The sequence below is a fragment of the Peromyscus maniculatus genome, chromosome 10, assembly GCF_049852395.1.
Source record: "Peromyscus maniculatus bairdii isolate BWxNUB_F1_BW_parent chromosome 10, HU_Pman_BW_mat_3.1, whole genome shotgun sequence".
In the NCBI taxonomy this organism is placed as follows: domain Eukaryota; kingdom Metazoa; phylum Chordata; class Mammalia; order Rodentia; family Cricetidae; genus Peromyscus; species Peromyscus maniculatus.
Window position 1 is genome coordinate 61,674,875 of NC_134861.1, and position 18,597 is coordinate 61,693,471.

Consider the following 18,597-nt stretch of genomic DNA (forward strand, 5'->3'; position numbering starts at 1 on the left):
TCTTCACGAAGGCCTGTGGAACTCTAGCTACCCGATTTGTATTTCAAGGTCTAGACTCTGTCGAAAGCAACACAGTGTGTCATTCCCACTGACGTGGGCTAGAGAACACCCGTGGGCTGGCTGGAATGCCCAAAGCATGCCCTTTCGGATGGCCCCTCAGCCCTCTGAAGAGTGAGTGGTTAAAAAGTACATTCCCTGGCCTCCAACTGCCCTTGACATGTGCTATGCTTTGAGTACGCCCCTGGAATTCATGGTTCAAAAACATTTTTTGAAGGGGTCATGGGGGTTAAAACAGGGTCTCATGCAGCTCTGGCTTGTCTTAAAATCCTATGTAGCCAAGGCTGGCCATGAACTCCTGATTCACCTGCTTCTAGGCTCAGAATGTTGGAATTACAGATACATGCCGGCAAACCTGGAAGTGGTTTATTTTGTTTTGGTGAGGCAGGGTCTGAGCACAGAGCTCGGACAGGCCTTGAGTTCCTAACTCCCTCTTCCTGTCTCCAGCTCCCTAATCCTGGCATTGCAGGTGCGTGCCAGTATTCATGCCCAGGTTCCTAACTTTCCTAGTGAGATTATTATTATAAGGATAAAAAGACTCTAGCCAAGTGAAAGGGATAAACGCAAGAACATTCTCTCATGCCTGGCACATAATCGGCTCTCTGTGAATTGATTTCCGTTAGTCCCGTCATCTCTAGGTTCCTTCTAACTCCAACACTTCAGGACTTGGACAATCACTTGGTTACGGATTACACATGTGGAAATGAAAAAACAAACAAACAAAACACAACTCAGTAAGTGTTGACAGGGTTAGGTCTAAGGGCCTGTCTGGGTGAAGCAGCCATTCACTCCGGGCACCTGAGGCTGGCAGCTTACTCTTCGCTTCATTGTGCCTTGTGTGCTGATGACCTTGGTCTCAGCTTCGACAATAACTCATCTGTTTCTAGGGCACAGAAGTTTTGTCATTCTGGATGAAATCCATGTGGATGTTCTGTTGCCGTCTTTTTTGTTTTGTTTTGTTTTCCATCTAATTCCAGCATTGACACCAGTGAGTGTGGCTGAAGTGAAGGTCAGGAGTTCTGTTTGTCTGTCCTTGGTGTGGTGGCTACAAACACATGTGGGCGCAACCTGTTTTCGGCCACTGTGGAGCCTTGCAGGAAACCTTGACTCTGATGTACATCTAGTGACTGGCGTGACGACTCAGTTCTTGGGAGCTTTGGTGCTGACATTTGTGGTAGTGGGGATTGAACCCAGAGCCTGCTGCCTACCAGGCAAGTTCTTTATTCCTTAGCTATGTTCCCAAACCCACTGCTGACATTTGAATGTCACCCATGAAATGTGCCTAAAGGGCTGACGCTGACCTTAACCAAATAATTCAGCCTCAGAACTGGGGAGTGGTTTTCCTACTGTCCAAACAATTAAATGCGTTTCTACAAAGCACGGAGCCACCACCGACCTGCTACTCTGCCAAGAGACACCACACGTTTTGTAGGTGCAGAGGGGATAAACTTCTTCCTTGTAGAAGACAGACCTCCCTCGTAGGCCACCACCCAAGTGCTTGTCTGCTCCATGACTGGGTAAGCCATGGTTCTCCTCTCTACCTTTCCATCATTTCCATTTTGAACATGGGTTACCTCTCTTGCCACAAGCAAGTCAGAGAAGAGGTGCCTAAAGGAATCATGGAAGCTAGGAAACTTTTTTTTTTTTTTTTTTTTTTTTTGGTTTTTCGAGACAGGGTTTCTCTGTGTAGCTTTGGAGCCTGTCCTGGAATTCACTCTGTAGCCCAGGCTGGCCTCAAACTCACGGAGATCCACCTGCCTCTGCCTCCCGAGTACTGGGATTAAAGGAGTGCGCCACCACCGCCCAGCGATTTTTTTTTTTTAAATACGGTCTCTATCCCAGGCTAGCGTCAAAGGCCTTATGTAGGCAAGGATGACACTCTTCTGGTTTTCTTGCTTCCTCCTCCAAGTGCTGGGATTGCAGGCAATGGACCACCACCTGAAGCTTTGCGAGCCGCTAGGGATGGAGCGTAGGACTCCATCAGTGCCACGCAGGCCCTTCACTAGAGAAGCTGCATCCTCGTTCAAAGAAATGCACTATGAATGCTCTGAATATTCACTTTGGGGTGCTGTTGATGTTTGCATTTCCTTTTTCATTCCCGGAGCTGAGGACCGAACCCAGGGCCTTCCGCTTGCTAGGCAAACGCTCTACCACTGAGCTAAATCCCCAACCCCAGCATTTCCTTCTAGCTTGTGGTTTTTCTTGGCCTCTGCTGCAGAGACCTTGTTGTGCTGGGATAATATGTGCGCCCCTCAGGCAGTCCCCAGAATCGTTCCCACGGTGGCCCTGGGCAGGTTTCAAGTGGAACTGTGAGTCTTTTTTCTCCCCCTTTCTTTGTACTAACGCTACCCTGTATATAGTAAATACTACTACTGTGTGTTAGGCAAACAACTATTCTGTTAAAAGTAGAAGAAGCCAAAAATTTGCTTCTATAGAGCCTCTCTTCTGGGATTGTTTTGAGCAACCCAGGGACACTTTGTGACAGGACCCTGCTAGTGCACGACTGGACAAAAGACGGTCTGCTCAGTTCCGTCTGACCTTTGGGGATATTTGCTCTTTACCAAGTTTCCCTCGTACAGGAACTGCGCAACTCAAAGGCCCTCACCTGTGGATGCCTTCTTGAAATGAAAAGAGGGGCTTGTTTTCTGAGGACTCGCTCTCCAACAAAGTTGGAGGGGCTGTATGAAAAGCTGCTTCTGAGGACTTTGTCATTTCGTTGGCTGAGCTCTAGTTCGGGAACGTGACCAGCCACTTAACCACCACCACCACCACCACCATGAAAGTCCGGTTTGACCTGGCGGGGTGGTTCAGTGGTTAAGAGCGCTTGCCACCAAACCAGAGGACCAGAGTTCGATCCCTGGGACCCAAAGTAGGAGAGAACAGCTCCCAAAAGTTGTCCTCTGATTTCACCTAGTAGATTACCTACCTCCTAACCCATGGATTTCTTTGGAACAGGGTCTAAAGGACAATTAGTCAGAAAGGGTCAGGACTCAAGATGTTTGACTATTTAATTTGAAGTTCCCATCAGGAACTCTGACTCCCCTGAAACACACACACACACACACACACACACACACACACACACACACACACAAACACAGGATTTTTTTTTTAAGTTATAGTCAAAGAAGAAAAAAGAAGTTCATAATAAAATTTCAGGTTTTCTTCTGCTTGGAAACTGATTAACTCTGATCTCGGACTAAGGTAAAATTTCCAGAGGGAGGTGGTGGAGATTAGAAACATCTTGAAAAGATACCAATTTTCATCAATTCCTAAGAAGTGACCAAACCTTCAAATTCATCCCCGACTTCGAAACTATCCAGCTCGGGATGGCCAGTTCAAAGCTAGAGTCCCTCTTTATCCTTTCTCTCTCTCATGTGTGTGTGTGTGTGTGTGTGTGTGTGTGTGTGTGTGTGTGTGTGTGTGTGTAAGTATATATACACATGTATAAATATATATAGAGAGAGATAGGTAGGTGGGTAGACTGAGGACCGCCTTGAACTCCCCGCCTCCATCTCTGAAGTTCTGGGATTACAGGCATCTGCGACCACATTGACTTCAACAGTCCTTTGGATGGATGGCGTCAGCACGAGTCATGGAGCTGAGAGCAGGTGCTCCTCTCACATTCTACACTTTTTCACACGCGGCCTTTGGTGGGGGGAATGACTATGCGGACGATCACCGATCACCTTTGCCTGCTCCCATTAAAAGGCAGTGAAAAGAAAGAGGAGCCTATGGGAGGTAAGGCCGACTCGCCCCAGAAGCTGGTCGTCATCGTGAGAGATGCAGGTGAGAGCACTAGAGAGGATTGACAGGAAAACCAGGCTTAAGACCCAGCTCCAGGAATAATACTGACCGACACGGGAAGAGCTCTGTCTGAACTCCAACCACAGCAGCAATCACATCCTACCCTCAGCTTAAAATCCACCTCTGCAAGGACATCAGAGATCGTTCCAGAAAGGTAACCAAGTCCTTGTTCCACACCTGAAGCCCCTCCTCTCCACCTGGACCCACCAGGTTTGTGCTAATCCTTGCTGCTGGAGCTCTCGGATTACGGTGGAACCCTCACATGGCTGTCCCCAGTCAGTGCTGCCTGTCGCCCGTCCCCCTCTCCCTACTAAGTCATTCTTTCGCCTGAGTCTGCTGAAATGTCACGTAAGTTCCAGACGTTGGCCAGGCGGTGGTGGCTCATGCCTGTAATCCCAGCACTCAGGAGGCAGAGGCAGGTGGATCTCTGTGAGTTCGAGGCCAGCCTGGTCTACAGAGCTAGTCCAGGACAGGCTCCAAAGCTACAGAGAAACCCTGTCTCGAAAAACCAAAAAATAAAAATAAAGTTCCAGACTTTGTCCGACTGTCAACTTCTGGCTCCAGACAGCATCAGAGACTCATTTATTTTCTTTCTCCATTTTTGAGTGTGTGTGTGTGTGTGTGTGTGTGTGTGTGTGTGTGTGTGTGTGTGTGTGTAGTCTGCAGGCATGTATAGGTAGGTACCTGTGTGTACATGGGTGTGAGGCCATGTGATTTGGAAGGACCTGCTTCTCCTACAGCACACAACTCGGCTGCCATTTTCTACACCTTTAACAGGTTTCTCTTCTAGTAAGAAGATCCTAAATTTTTCACTTGGTAGGCACAGGGTTCCCATTAGTTCAGTCAGTGCACTATTGTCTCCTCCTGAAAATTCAGTTCCCCGTTCCCCCAAAAGGAAGTGCACTGCCCCCTGTGAACATTTCATGCGTGTTATGTAAGGACTCCCAGAATCTAAGTCTCCATAAGACACACCCCAGGTATTGCAGGCTTCTTGGGTCACGGTTGATGGGTGGGTGTGTGCCGAGGGCGGCATTGCAGAGTGAAGGGGAATCCAGTGACAGCCCAAGTGTGAACTCACTACTAAATACGCCCATCAAGACCAACACGAAACAAAACAAAACAAAGACAGACAAATCATGGCTTTTCCCATTCCTGTCGGGACGTTGGCACGGACAAACACACGGGGTACTCTGCCTGGTATGTTAGCTAAAGATAAAACAAGGTGGCGTTGGTGTTGCAGGGCATTTGCTCACACCGGGGACCCTGAGACTGAGTCATTTAAATAAAATCAACCATTAGGTCAAGAGGCGGAGCAAGCAACCAGTTGACTGGAAGCCACTCTGGAGAGTGAGGGGAAGTGGGTGGGGGGAGGCACAGGAAGTAGAAGGGAGGGACGTCGCTTGGAGGAGTTTTGTTTCAGAAGGCATGGGAGAGAGCCCTCTTTCTGGGAGGATGGCGGAGGAGGAAGGTCAGCTGGTGCCTTCTCTGTCCCTCTGAGCTAGCAGGTTTCCACTGCAGCATCTGGCTCCTGAGTCTTTATTGATAAAATCAAACCATAGAGACTTGGTTAAAAACCAGCATTTGGCTCCCCAGGTGCCGGCAGCTGGGGCAGGAACAGAGGCTGTGGTCGTGGAGACACTAAGGCTCATCCAGGCCTCGACCTCAGCAGCAGGGCAGTGGCTGGCTCAGGTCGGCCACTGGGCCACAGATAAAACAACATATCGGTTATTTATTTGTTTATTTTTAATAATAATAAGGGACTGGAGAGATAGCTCAGCGGTTAAGAGCATCTGCTCTTTCAGAGGACCAACATCCCTATCTGGTGGTTCCCAGTGGTCTGTGACTCTGGCTCCAGCAGATCCAATCCCTCTTCTGGACTCCCTGGGCAGCAACATACACATGGCAGACGCTCATACAGACACACAGGCATACACGTAAAACTGAACAATAAAAATAAATCTTGAAGATAGAAATAATAATGAGGAAGCACGATCATGTGCCTATGGAACCTACTAAGTAATGTTCTGAACCCCTGTCCTGTGTTCATCTGAGCAGTGGTCAACATGAAGCCACCTTAACTTACCAAATTCCAGTGAGCTGGGGAACGGCTGAGCGAGGCTGGGTAGCCAAGAGCCAAGCGTCCTTCTAATATCTTTGTTTCCTGAGCTGTGAAATGAAAAAGATGGCATTAGGAACCCAGAAGTGCTGTTAAGAACCACCGATGGGAGCCAGGAAGAGGGCTCAGCCTGTAAACTCCAAGAGTAAAGGCGCTTGACTTCAGTCCTGAGGACCGAGACGATGGAAGGAGAGGACTAACATATACAAGCTGTCTTTGGACTGCCACATATATGCCATGGTACACACACTCTCCCCACCCCCACCCCGCGCCAAACATATACATGCAAAATAAGTAAATGTAATAGAAATTTCTTTTGTTTGTTTGTTTGTTTTGTTTTTCGAGACAGGGTTTCTCTGTGTAGCTTTGTGCTTTTCCTGGAACTCACTCTGTAGACCAGGCTGACCTCGAACTCACAGAGATCCCCCTGGCTCTGCCTCCCCAGTGCTGGGATTAAAGGCGTGCGCCACCGCTGCCCGGCTTTCATTTCTTTTAAAAGAACGACTGATAATGGTAGAAGAGAGGTAAGAAGAAAAACACTGTGTTTCCATCCTACAAGGGAATATAACCAAGCATTATAGGAAATTCCCCCCAAGGAAAGAGATGACATCCTTTTGACGGTTTCGCAATGCTCCTCATGTTAGCTATATGACATTCCAAGGGGAAAACGTCTCACTCTGAGTAAGAGAGGAAGACGAGAGAAGAGAACCCTGCACGTTCAACATGGTGACAGAACTCAGCTCTACTGCCTGCAAGCTGGGTGATCTTGACCATGGTTTTCTCTTGCTTTGCTTTGTGACAGGGTCTCACGTAGCCCAGGCCGGCCTCTAAGGTACTATGAGGTGAGGCTGGCCTTGAATTCCTGACATTCCTGCCTCCGGCTCCTAAGTGTTGTGATTACATGTGAGAGACACCATGATGGACTGAAGGAGTAAGGGTTCTATAGATTCCTTCAGCTTCAGGAACCCTTTACAGCTGGCTTCTGCACACACAGGTGGGCCTCCCTAACTGTTGGAATTTTGTTTGTTTGTTTGTTTGCTTTGTTTTTTGAGACAGGGTTTCTCTGTGTAGCTTTGCGCCTTTCCTGGAACTCACTTGGTAGCCCAGGCTGGCCTTGAACTCACAGAGATCTGCCTGGCTCTGCCTCCCGAGTGCTGGGACTGTTCGAATTTTTTATGGCCACTTAAACACTTTTGAGCAGCCAGGTTCTGTACAGTAAATTTTATTTTATAATGCCACTCCACAGAGAATGAATTAAACTGTGACAAGAGCCTCACTCCTGTCCCTACCAAGGAAGACTGCAGCCTGCCTCTTAGGAAGGAATTATGAAGCATGGTAACTCCTGAATCCAACTCAGTAATCATTTATTCCAAAGTTCTCCCCAACGCAGTGGCTAAGCTAACTAGGCTTGAACTTCTGATTAACATGCAGTGCCTGGAGGAACTTTGACCCACAGACACTTGGCAGGGCCTCGCTTCTCTGAGTCCAACCTGTGTCACGAGTGCCCATTTCAAGGGTAATAAAGAACCCGACTGTTTGCTTACAGCAAACGGAGGTGGTACCATGTCGTTACCTGACTTTTATCTCCCAGTCCACCAAACCCTGCACACAAAGGAAGTGTGCAGCCCACAGGTCAGCTTTCCAAAAGATCAAAACGAAAGGGGACAGATTTCTAGACAGAAAAACACCGAAGTTCTGCCTGGCATGTTGAAAGATTCGTTTCTCAAGATACACGCGTGTGATCCCAAGATCAAAACCACTAGGAGCTGAGATCGTTAGACTGGAAGGCACTGCGCTCTCCCAGGAGTGTTCCTGGGCTCCTCTTTATTGACGTGTTATAAAACAGGAATTGGATACAAGGAAGCAGCCACAGATGCTGAGAGTCCACACCCCTGCCTTGTACAAGATATGGTCCTGCGGCCTTCATTGCCTGAAGCCCCGCCCCCGCCTCCAATGGGATACTGTCCTGCTGCTCTCATTGGCTGAAGCCCTGCCCCGCCTCCAATGGGATACCGTCCTGCTGCTTTCATTGGCTGAAGCCCCGCCCCGCCTCCAATGGGATACCGTCCTGCTGCTCTCATTGGCTGAAGCCCTGCCCCGCCTCCAATGGGATACCGTCCTGCTGCTTTCATTGGCTGAAGCCCCGCCCCGCCTCCAATGGGATACCGTCCTGCTGCTCTCATTGGCTGAAGCCCCGCCCCGCCTCCAATGGGATACCGTCCTGCTGCTCTCATTGGCTGAAGCCCCGCCCCCGCCTCCAATGGGATACCGTCCTGCTGCTTTCATTGGCTGAAGCCCCAGCCTTCGGTGGCTCAGAAGGGGGCTGCATTTAGAGATCAGCTTTTCAGAGCGGTGATCCAAGTTAAATGAGATCACCGGGATGGGTCCTGACATAATGTTCGGAGTCCTTGGAAGAAGAGGCTAGGAGGACACGGACCACAAGATGAACCAGCAAGAAGACGGCCACCTTGGGCCCTCATCACCAGAAGTGAGTTTGGTCCCTGGGACCCACACGGTGGAAGGAAAGGACTGACTCCCGCAAGTTGTCCTCTGACCTCCATGCATGCCTTGGCACCCAACAATAAAAAAAATGTGTTAAAAAATATTAAAGAAGGTAGCCACCTGCAAGCTGAAGAGAGGCCTCGGGAGACCCCAATTTGTGGACACTCTGATCTTGAATTCTAGCTTCCACAACTATGAGGACATCGACTCCTGCTGCAGACGCTGCTTTTCTAGATATCGTCTTACGACACCCCCCAAGGAAATCAATCAGCGCCAGCTTCCCACACCCCAGCACCGTGTCTCAGGACCATCAGGCCCGAGATAAGCAGAGGGGGCTAAGTTCACAATTGAAGCACTGGAGTGCACAGCAGGACGTGCAGGGGCGTACACTCTATCCACAGCTATTAAATTTAGAAACTCTGTGGTACCGTAAGGCCACATGAAATAGGACCTTAGCTTGATGCCAGCCATGGCTCTTCAGTTTTCTATCCTTGGGCCAAACCACTACCACCATTCATGCTTTCCATACACATGAAGTGAACACCTATCACACACCGGGCCCATTTGGCAAATGCACGGAATAGCAACTGTGGATCAAATGGATATATTTTTTACTGCCATGGCACTTACGATCCAGGCTCCTAGGCTAGACATATTGAGTTGAAAAGACAAAGCTGCTGTGGGATGGTCTGTATGGCAAATGTGTTGCTCTGATTGGTCAATAAATAAAACACTGATTGGCCAGTGGCTAGGCAGGAAGTATAGGCGGGACTAACAGAGAGGAGAAAAGAAAGAACAGGAAGGCAGAGGAGTCACTGCCAGCCGCTGCCAGGACAAGTAGCATGTGAAGATGCCAGTAAGCCATGAGCCACGTGGCAAGGTATAGATTTATGGAAATGGATTAATTTAAGATATAAGAACAGTTAGCAAGAAGCCTGCCACGGCCATACAGTTTGTAAGCAATATAAGTCTCTGTGTTTACTTGGTTGGGTCTGAGCGGCTGTGGGACTGGCAGGTAAGAAAGATATGTCCTGACTGTGGGCAAGGCAGGAAAACTCTAGCTACACAAAGCCCCTGCTTTCTTTTCTTTTTTTTTTTTTTTTTTTTGGTTTTTCAAGACAGGGTTTCTCTTTGTAGCTTTGCGCCTTTCCTGGATCTCACTCTGTAGACCAGGCTGGCCTCGAACTCACAGAGATCCTCCTGCCTCTGCCTCCCGAGTGCTGGGATTAAAGGCGTGCGCCACCACCAACCGGCCCCCTGCTTTCTAAGTGGGAGCAGATTAGTATGACAGGGACTTGCAGGGAGAACATTGTAAAACACTGGGATGTCAGCTACATGTGCAAGGAGCAATGGACACCAGGAAGGCAGGATTTCTCGGTCTCGACTAATCAAGGAGTGTGAGAGTCAAGTCTTTAAAGGAGGTCCCATGTGTCCAATAGACAGGGATGAAGGATGAAAAGAGGCCTTTTTCCAGAGTCATGGGGGAGGACAGGACAGGAAGAGAATAGTATCTAGTTAGGCAAGTGAGGTGGACTGTGGGTAGGACCTGAGGCTGAATGCGCAGAGGAACCAGAGTTCCTATCTGATGGCACAGGGAGTCATTGAAGACTTCTAACCAGGAAGGGAGACTTCCTGGAATCGCATGGAGGAGCACCCTGACCGCAATGCGGAGGAGGGCTGGGAGACATGGGCACAGCGATGCTTGGGGTCAAAGTTAGAGATGCGGAACTGGAATGGTCAGTGTGTTCAACCATGGAAATGCAGACACTGCCCAAGGGCGTCATATGCAGACATGGGAGCCTTGCCTTTTAGAGGAGGGGGGAAGGAAGAAAAGAGAGGAGAAGAGAGGAGAGGAGAGGAGAGGAGAGGAGAGAAGAAGAAAGGGAAGGAAGAACAGAGGGAAGGAAACAGACATGAGAACTGCTGTGATTGCTAGCCCAGAACTATGTAGTTGAGGCTGACCTTGAACTCCTGGTCTCTCTGCCTCCACCTCTTAAAAGCTGGGATTTTAGTCATTTACCCATGTGAGAAAACGTGTATTTCTTTAAAAACTGCTTTAGTTTTTAAAGCATCAGAAAACAAGTGTCCCTTCCCATCTGTCACCCAAGTGTGACTGAAGCGTGACAGCAGTCCCTTTCCTCACGTATCTGTCAGTCCCCAGGGCTAAGAGCAGCACTTCCCTCACAGGAAGGATCCTTGAGTCAATTAGTCTACATATGTAAGAGCAACGAATGCTAATTAAAGCAGAAATAAACATTAAAAAACAAACGAGAGACTGATGATTGTGTAACTAAAGGTTGTTCTCCCCCTCAGTGAACATGAGCCAGACTAAGACAACAAGCAAGGTAACAAAGGGTTAAATACCTAGATATTGTCTAGGGATACTCTGGGTTTGATTTTCTTGGCTTTCTCCCAGGCTCTCACACAGCCTTCAAGAAAGGACCACAATAAATACCTCCTCAGCATTTGGGCTGAGATCACGTGTAGAAAAATAACATTTGTGAATGAACAGAGAATTTTCAGAATGAAGAGAAGCCGGACATGGAAGTTTGCATCGGCCAGCCAAGCATTGGAAGGCTGAGTCAGGAAGGAGACGGCAAATTTGAGACCAGCCTGGGCTACATAGAGCTCCAAGCAAAGCCAAAGCTACAAGAGGACACTCAGTTTCAACCCCCAGCATCTATATAAACAGTCACGCTGGGTGGTGGAGGCGCAGCCTTTAATCCCAGCACTCGGGAGGCAGAGCCAGGTGGATCTGTGTGAGTTTGAGGCCAACCTGGGCTACCAAGTGAGTTCCAGGAAAGGCGCAAAGCTACACAGAGAAACCCTGTCTCGAAAAACAAAAAAACAAACAAACAAAAAAAAAAAAGTCACACACACTAATAACCTTAAAACTTGGGGGAGGGGGGGGTCAGGGGAAGTGGGAGGAGTGGGCAGAGAAAGGGGGATCCCTGGAGTCTACTGGTCTGACAATCTAGCCAATAGAGTGCTGTGCTGTATGCAGAGAGAGACCTCCAAAATGTGCTGTATGTATGCAGTGATAGTCTCCAAAAGTGAGGTGGACAGTAAGATGAAGACACCTGGCTTCCAGGTACAAACATCCAGAGAACACAGGGGGGGGGGGGGAACGGAGGGAGAGAGGGAGGGAGAGACAGAGAGAAAGAGAAAGAGAGAGAGAATGATACTGCCATAAAGACTGAAGGAGCCGGGCGGTGGTGGCGCACGCCTTTAATCCCAGCACTCGGGAGGCAGAGGCAGGCGGATCTCTGTGAGTTCGAGGCCAGCCTGGTCTCCAAAGCGAGTTCCAGGAAAGGCGCAAAGCTACACAGAGAAACCCTGTCTCGAAAAACCAAAAAAAAAAAAAAAAAAAAAAAAAAAAAGACTGAAGGTAAGAAAGATGGAGGAGAGGACGCCACGAGAAGAAATGGTTGGAATATATATATATTCTTTATATATATTTATATATATATATAAAGAAACGGGGAAGTATGCGGAGGAAAGAACTCTTCTTAAAGTTATCCTGCATACGTCCTCTCTTTGTGTGGACGAAACTGGCTTGGGATGTAAGAAGGCTTTCGTTATGCAAGAATCGCTTTCAAAGAGTCCCAAGTCTCCACCCTCTGAAGAACAGTCCTTTCTCACCTGGCTTCTCTGGGCAAGCCGCCCTCTTGTGGTCCCTGGACACAAAAGCAGGCAGCAAGCCCAGCCTGTCCACCAATGCCCCCATCAGGGAGACCTGAGGGGGCATGCCACATGCTGCTAGATGAGAGGGACAGGGCACTACCATGGGCTAGGGGCACAGCTCCAAGTCACTATGAAAACTGGGTTGCCACTAAATAATATGGTTTGAGGCTGACAAATTGAATAGCTGATTCCATCTCAATGCTAACTGCTATTTAATTTGAATATTTGAATACCTGCTTTCACTTTGGCAAGGCGAAGCCAGACAGCCGATCCCAAGCAAGCACAGATCTCACAGGAGTCAGGGCCAAGAAAGCAGAACTACAAGTTCACATTCTGCCGTCGGTGTGACTCGGGAGTGCCAGGGTATCTCTGCACCAAGAAAACCAAAGGAAGCAAATGGTCCTCAACTTTGTCTTTGAAATAACCCTGACATGGGGAAATCCCGGTGTCTCAAGAAACACTTGGCATTTGTTTAGGTGCGACAGGATGGAAGCCTTGTGGGTGTCCCAGGTCTCCAACCCCAGCATTTAGAAGATGGAAATAGATCACTTCAAGTTTATCCTCAGCTACAGAGTTTGAGACCAGCCTGGGCTACAGGAGACTCCAATATCCTAAAACAAAACAAAATAAACATGCACACAAATGGGGGTGGATGGGAAGGAGGGAGGGCCAAATTGCTCATCTTTCTGAAAAATGCCCCACAAATACACAAACTCCGCGAAGATAAAATTTAAAAACCAGATATGCCCAAAATAAAAGGTCCCATGCATATGGCCTAGATTGGCCTTGAATTGGCTATGTGGCTGAAGCTGGCCTTGAACTCCTGATCTTCATACCTCTGCCTCCCAAGTACCAAGATAACAGGCGTGCCCCACTGTGCCCAGCTGAACATTTTTTAAAAAAGATTTTTGTTAATTTTTATTTGTATGTGTATAGGTGCTTTGCCTATGTACATGTATGTGCACCACATGTGCGCCTGATGCCCAGGGAAGCCGGAGAGGAAGTCAGAGTCCCTGAGCCTGGAGTTACAGAATGTCTCAGACGGTCAAAGTGCTTGCTGCGCAAGACTGAAGACCTCATCTGGATCCCCAGGGCCCATGGTGGAAGAGAGCTCCCGAGTGCCGTCCACTGACTGCCACCAGCCTGGTGGCACTCACATATGGAAGTGTGAGCCACAGTGCTGGCTTCCAGCTGTTCTTTTAAAAGAGCCTGTCCATAAGCCCTACACTCCGTTCCTCTCCTCTCTTCACTTTTCTTCCGACACTGAAATTATCACAAGCACACATACTCGTTTTTTAGCCCTTTTTAGAATCTACCTGTCCCCCGCCCCAAAAGCAGGGTCTATCACTAGTCAATACGTAACATTTGAAAAGTGAAACACTCTCACTTGGTCAGATAATGATCCTTTAATCAAATTAGTTTCAACAACACCCCCAAGCCCTTCCTTAGGTCTACCTCAAGTCCTTCTTCTTCTAATAACAAAATCTCAGCCGGGCAGTGGTGGCGCACACCTTTAATCCCAGCACTCAGGAGGCAGAGGCAGGTGAATCTCTGTGAGTTCCAGGCCAGCATGGTCTACAGAGTGAGTTCCAGGAAAGGGGCAAAGCTACACAGAGAAACCCTGTCTCAAAAAAACCAAACCAAACAAAACAAAGACAAAATCTCATCTATTTCTCAGATCCCAGAGTGACCATGGAAGGTGTGTAATCTCTGCAGGTAAGCCTTTGAGACCAGAGACCAGTGGTGAACGAGAGAGCCTTTTGTTCTGAGGCTGAGAAAGCAGGTGTATGAGGGATCTGGTGTCTCCAGGTTCACACAGAAACAATGGATTTCAGAGAGCTGTCCCAACAGCTTAGAGGTTCATCTCTGAGCAGGCGCAGTGGCGCACAATGCAGTCCGTGGAAGACTCAGCTGGGAGGAGGCGCAGAGCTGGAGGCCAGGCCACATCAGCAGATCTTGGGTCAAAAAAAATAATAATAAAGGTGCGTCTCTGCAACCCAAGAACCAGCAAGGTTTACGGGGCGTGCACACACACACACATATACACACATACACACACACACACACACACACACACACACACACACACACGATGATCTCCTAAGAAATGTGCTAAGGGACATCAGTCCCACCTTGAGTGTCCGGTGATCCCTCTCGTCGCCATCCCAGGGATAACGTTCTGACAATCCGACAGCCAAGCCCAGACATCACTTCCTGTCCTCCTTCCCTCTGTTATCGGTGGTAGTCGGTGGTACACGGTTTATTTTTCAGAGATAACACTGCTCATGTGGCTAAGACGGCCTTCTACTTGATGTGTATATAGCAGGTTGATCTTCAATTCCTGATCTTTCTGCCTTGACTGCTCAGGAGCCGGGGTTGCAGGCACCGGCTGCGACCTCTTCCTTTTGAAGTGCAATTGGATAACATGTTGGGCACAACAGTGTCTCTGGGTGTTGGTTTGATTCTGACATGATTCAAATGGCCCCACATTGAAACTACTTGGGAAAACGCCAGGGGTTGTGATGCACGCCTGTAATCCCAGCACTTGAGGTGGAGACAGGAGGCTGGAGAGTCTGAAGATGAGCTAGCCAGCCTCTGGTCAAAAGAAAGGGAGGGAGGAAGGGGGAAAGAGGAGAGAAGGGACAGAGGAGGCCAGAGGCGAGGCTGGTTTCCACTGCCGTCCAGCATGTAGGGAAATGCCAGCTTGTGACTCATCTTTTCTTTTTTATTTCTATCCCCTAAGCTAATCGTTTGTCAAAATGAAAGATGTTGCTTCATCGGGGCCGGCAGTGTTTTGTTTCACCAGTACCTAGGGCCAACTCCACTCCTCCAGTCTCACTCAGGCAAGTGCCACTCGCTCCAAGAAGCCTTTCTCCCAGCCTAAAGCAGGTAGTCGGCCCCCACCTTCTCCCACCCCACACTGCTTTCTCACAGTGCTTAGCACAGACTGCAGTTAAATTAAATGCTGGCCAAACCTGGTTAGTGCTCAGCTGTCCCCAGCAGTGGCCTCCATGGAGTCAGGGTTATTGTCTCTGTTCACTTTAGCATCCCAGAGGAGGCAGAGCACTCCACATAACCTAGTATCTCAATAAAATCACCCCAGAGAGCCAGCCAGGGATGTAAAGGGATGCAGCCACTACGGAAAGCAGAAGGATCACGTGATCCAGGTGTAACCTTCTTGGCTGTACAGGAGGCTTCTAAGTCAACGCACTATAGAGACTCTGGCACATCCGTGTGTGTTGAACCACTACACACACAACAGCCAAACGATGGAATCAGCCTAGATACATCCAGACGAACCGGTAAAGAAGAGGACGGACACACATGCAATTTGGAGAAAGAACAAGCAAATGTCGTTTTGCAGAAGAGTGGATGAAACTCGAGATAATGATGCTAATGAAAATAAGCCAGACACAGAGACAAATACTTGTTCATGTTCTCTATTGGAATATATGCAACATGCAAGCAAACACAGGACTATTTGGGGAAAGACAAGGGGCTGTGAGCAGAATATGAGCAAAGCACAATCAATGACACGACTGTATGAAACCTATATTGCCAGGCACACTGATGCACCCCTACGGTCCTGGCATTCGAGAGGTAGAGGCAAGATCGGGAGTTCAAGTCCAGCCTGGGCAGGATGAGGTTTTATCTACAGAAAGGAAAAGCAACATTGCTTTGGACACTAAAGAAAAAAAGAAAATGAAAAGGGGAAATGAAACAGAATTCGTACTATAAAATTTAGTTGTAATAATCAAAAAAAAAAAAAAAAAAAAAGGGAAAAGTCAGGCCAAGTGTTGGGCCAGCGCTTACCCAGGGCTCACACAAACCTCTCCCACCTCTGAACTGTAGAAAGCTGTGCCCAGGCAATTCTATTTGACAGCTCACCATGGGCAACCGGCTCCAGCGCAAAGTCCTGACTCAGCAGAATTCTCCCGCGGTTCATTAGTCTATCACCCCACCATCTTTCAGGGCCCCACCCAAATCAGGAAGACTTGGTAGCATGGAGGGAGGGAGGGGTTGTGTTCTTGGAAGTCAGTGCTTATCATGGGGTAGAAAGAACGCTGGCCTGTGACTGCCCAGTTCCCAATTCTGTCTGGTGATACAAAATCCCCCCTACCCCCCACCAAGCTGACGCCTGGGCACAGCAAACCACAAATTAGATAGATAACCATGTGTTCTTCCCGATTTTTGGCGGATTTTGACATTTACCTTTCTTTTCCCCCTCCAAAATTACTTATAACAGGACAGCCATGAGAACCGGGACTGTGGAATCACTCACTCACAGCCACCCACTTACTTTGGGAACATTATCCACCCGGTAGCTCACAACCACACACTCGCTTTGGGAACAGTACCTTCTCTCTAATTCGCCTCCAGAGTCAGAGGCACAGCAATTAAGAGCGTGAGGAGTCAGCCAAAATACTGCTGTCCACACACCCAAAGCACTCGGAGTTTGCACAATCACCAGGGATTTCCTAACAGGGTCGGAATCTGACAGAAGTTTTACCAGAAGCATAAGACAGTCTGGATTCTCCACGGGGAAAATGCAGAACTGGGCTCAGGATGTAGCTCGGCCCATAGAGTGCTTCAAGTCCCGGGTTCTACCCCAGGCACTGCACGGAACCCAGTGTGGTGGCACACAGCTGTCTATGCAGTGAGTCCAAGGCCAGCTTGGGCTATATGTCAAAAAAAAAAAAAAAAAAAAAAAAAGAAGAAGAAGAAGAAAAGGAGGAGGAGGAGGAGGAGGGAGGAGAAAGGGAGGAAGAGAGTGCAGAACTCTGCACTCCTTCTAAATGCATGCAGAGCTTCCTATGATCAAAGCTGAAAACACAAGAGCAATGCACTGAAGTGCGGCAGCGCAGGCCTAATTCTACCACAAGGCTGCCCCAGGAAGGATGAACTTCGTCTGGAAGTCAGCATGGGCTGCACAACAAGACCAGAAATGGAGAGGTTCTGAGCTGCAGTCGCCTCCCCTTTTCCCCAGGTGCAGATGTCTCTGGAGAGTGAGGATCCACACTGCCTGGGACTTCTATCTCCTCCCAGATACCAGCAGAATTCCACCCACCCTCTACAAGCTCCACGTAAAAAAAATAAGCAAAGCAGACCTCAGAACGCAACATGTCCCCGGACAGTGGCTGGCTGTCCCTGCCCTCCCTGCATCCACCTGATAGGCCATTCTGTGTGTTTATTTGCAGTGTGTGTGTGTGTGTGTGTGTGTGTGTGTGTGTGTGTGTGTGTGTGTGCCCCACCAAGAGTGCACGCCTGCAGGCGCACACAGGTGTTTGCGTGTGTGCAAGCTGGAGATCAAGGCTGAGTATCATGCTCCAGTCCCCACCTTTTATCTCTTTGAGACGGAGTCTGTCACTGAACCAGAAGTTCATTGGTTCAGATAGGCTGGTTGGCCAGTGAGCCAAGGATCTGCCTGTCTCTCTGTCCCGTTACCTCCCAAGGTAAAGTCAGATGGCTTTAGCGTGTGTCACGTTGACACAAAACTAGCCAGCACACCATTCCAAGGCCACCTCTAGGAAGGTAACATGTCGACGACCCCAAAGTGAGTTTCTCTTCTTTTTGTTTTGTACTGTGTTGTGCTTGAGACAGGAGCCCATGTAGCTCAGGCTAGCCTCAAACTTACTTTATAGTTGATGCTGACCTTGAGCTCCTGATCCTCCAAGTCCACCGTTAAGGTAGCCAGGGTGAGGATGGCGGCAGGAAGGTCAGGAGATCAAGGTTTGAGCCCCAATACCACAGTAAAAACAAATATATAAATGAATAAAATGATTCCGAATGAGCCATCCATAATACAGTCTATTTTAAAACCAGAGGTGCATTTTAGGACAGTTGCTCACCATCCAACTTCAGTGACCCCATAGACACTGATTGTTTCTTTTTTTTTCTTTTCTTTTTACTTACTTACTTTCTTTTTTGTGTTGTTTTTTCAAGACAAGGTGTCAGTCTTGATAATCACTCTGTAGACCAGACTGGCCTCAAACTCATAGAGATCCACCTGCTTCTGCCTCCTAAGTGTTGGGATTAAAGGCATGTGGCACCACCGCCCAGCCCTTTTTCTTTCTGTTTAAAAAAAAAAAAAGTAGGGCTGGATGTGGTGGCACAGGCATATCTCTGGGAGTAGGGTCATCCTGGTCTATGTAGGAAGTTCCAGGCCTACACAGAGAGACCCTGTCTCAAAACAAAAAGTTGTGTGTGTGTGTGTGTCCATCTGTGTGTCCAGTGCTGTATGTATGCATGGTGTGTATACTTGCTACTGTGGGTATGTGTGTAGGTGTCTTTTCTTTACTCTGTCCACCTCCAAGGCTACCTCTTAAAATTGAAAAAGAAAGAACAGAATCAACTGCATGGACATGCCCGTCAGAGCGGCACTGTAGAAGGACGACGGCCCAAATTATCTGAAAGGTGTGGAGAATATAAAG

At 48.5% G+C, this 18,597-nt stretch overlaps 1 protein-coding gene across 13 annotated transcripts in view; it reads right to left on the reverse strand.

Moving 5' to 3' along the window:
• The window catches only part of Rbm47 (RNA binding motif protein 47), a 135,213-nt gene that overhangs the window by 71,669 nt on the left and 44,947 nt on the right, over positions 1-18,597 (reverse strand). For 10 of the 13 annotated variants that reach the window (XM_006974618.4, XM_076546370.1, XM_042257467.2 and 7 more), the window contains one exon: positions 5,948-6,030. The exons of 1 other annotated variant lie outside the window; for it this stretch is intronic. The gene's annotated coding sequence lies outside the window, so the exon portion shown is untranslated. Of the gene's footprint in view, positions 1-5,947; positions 6,031-12,399; positions 12,536-18,597 lie in introns of those variants that run through there. 2 more of the 13 variants (XM_042257466.2, XM_076546372.1) reach the window with 1 other exon arrangement.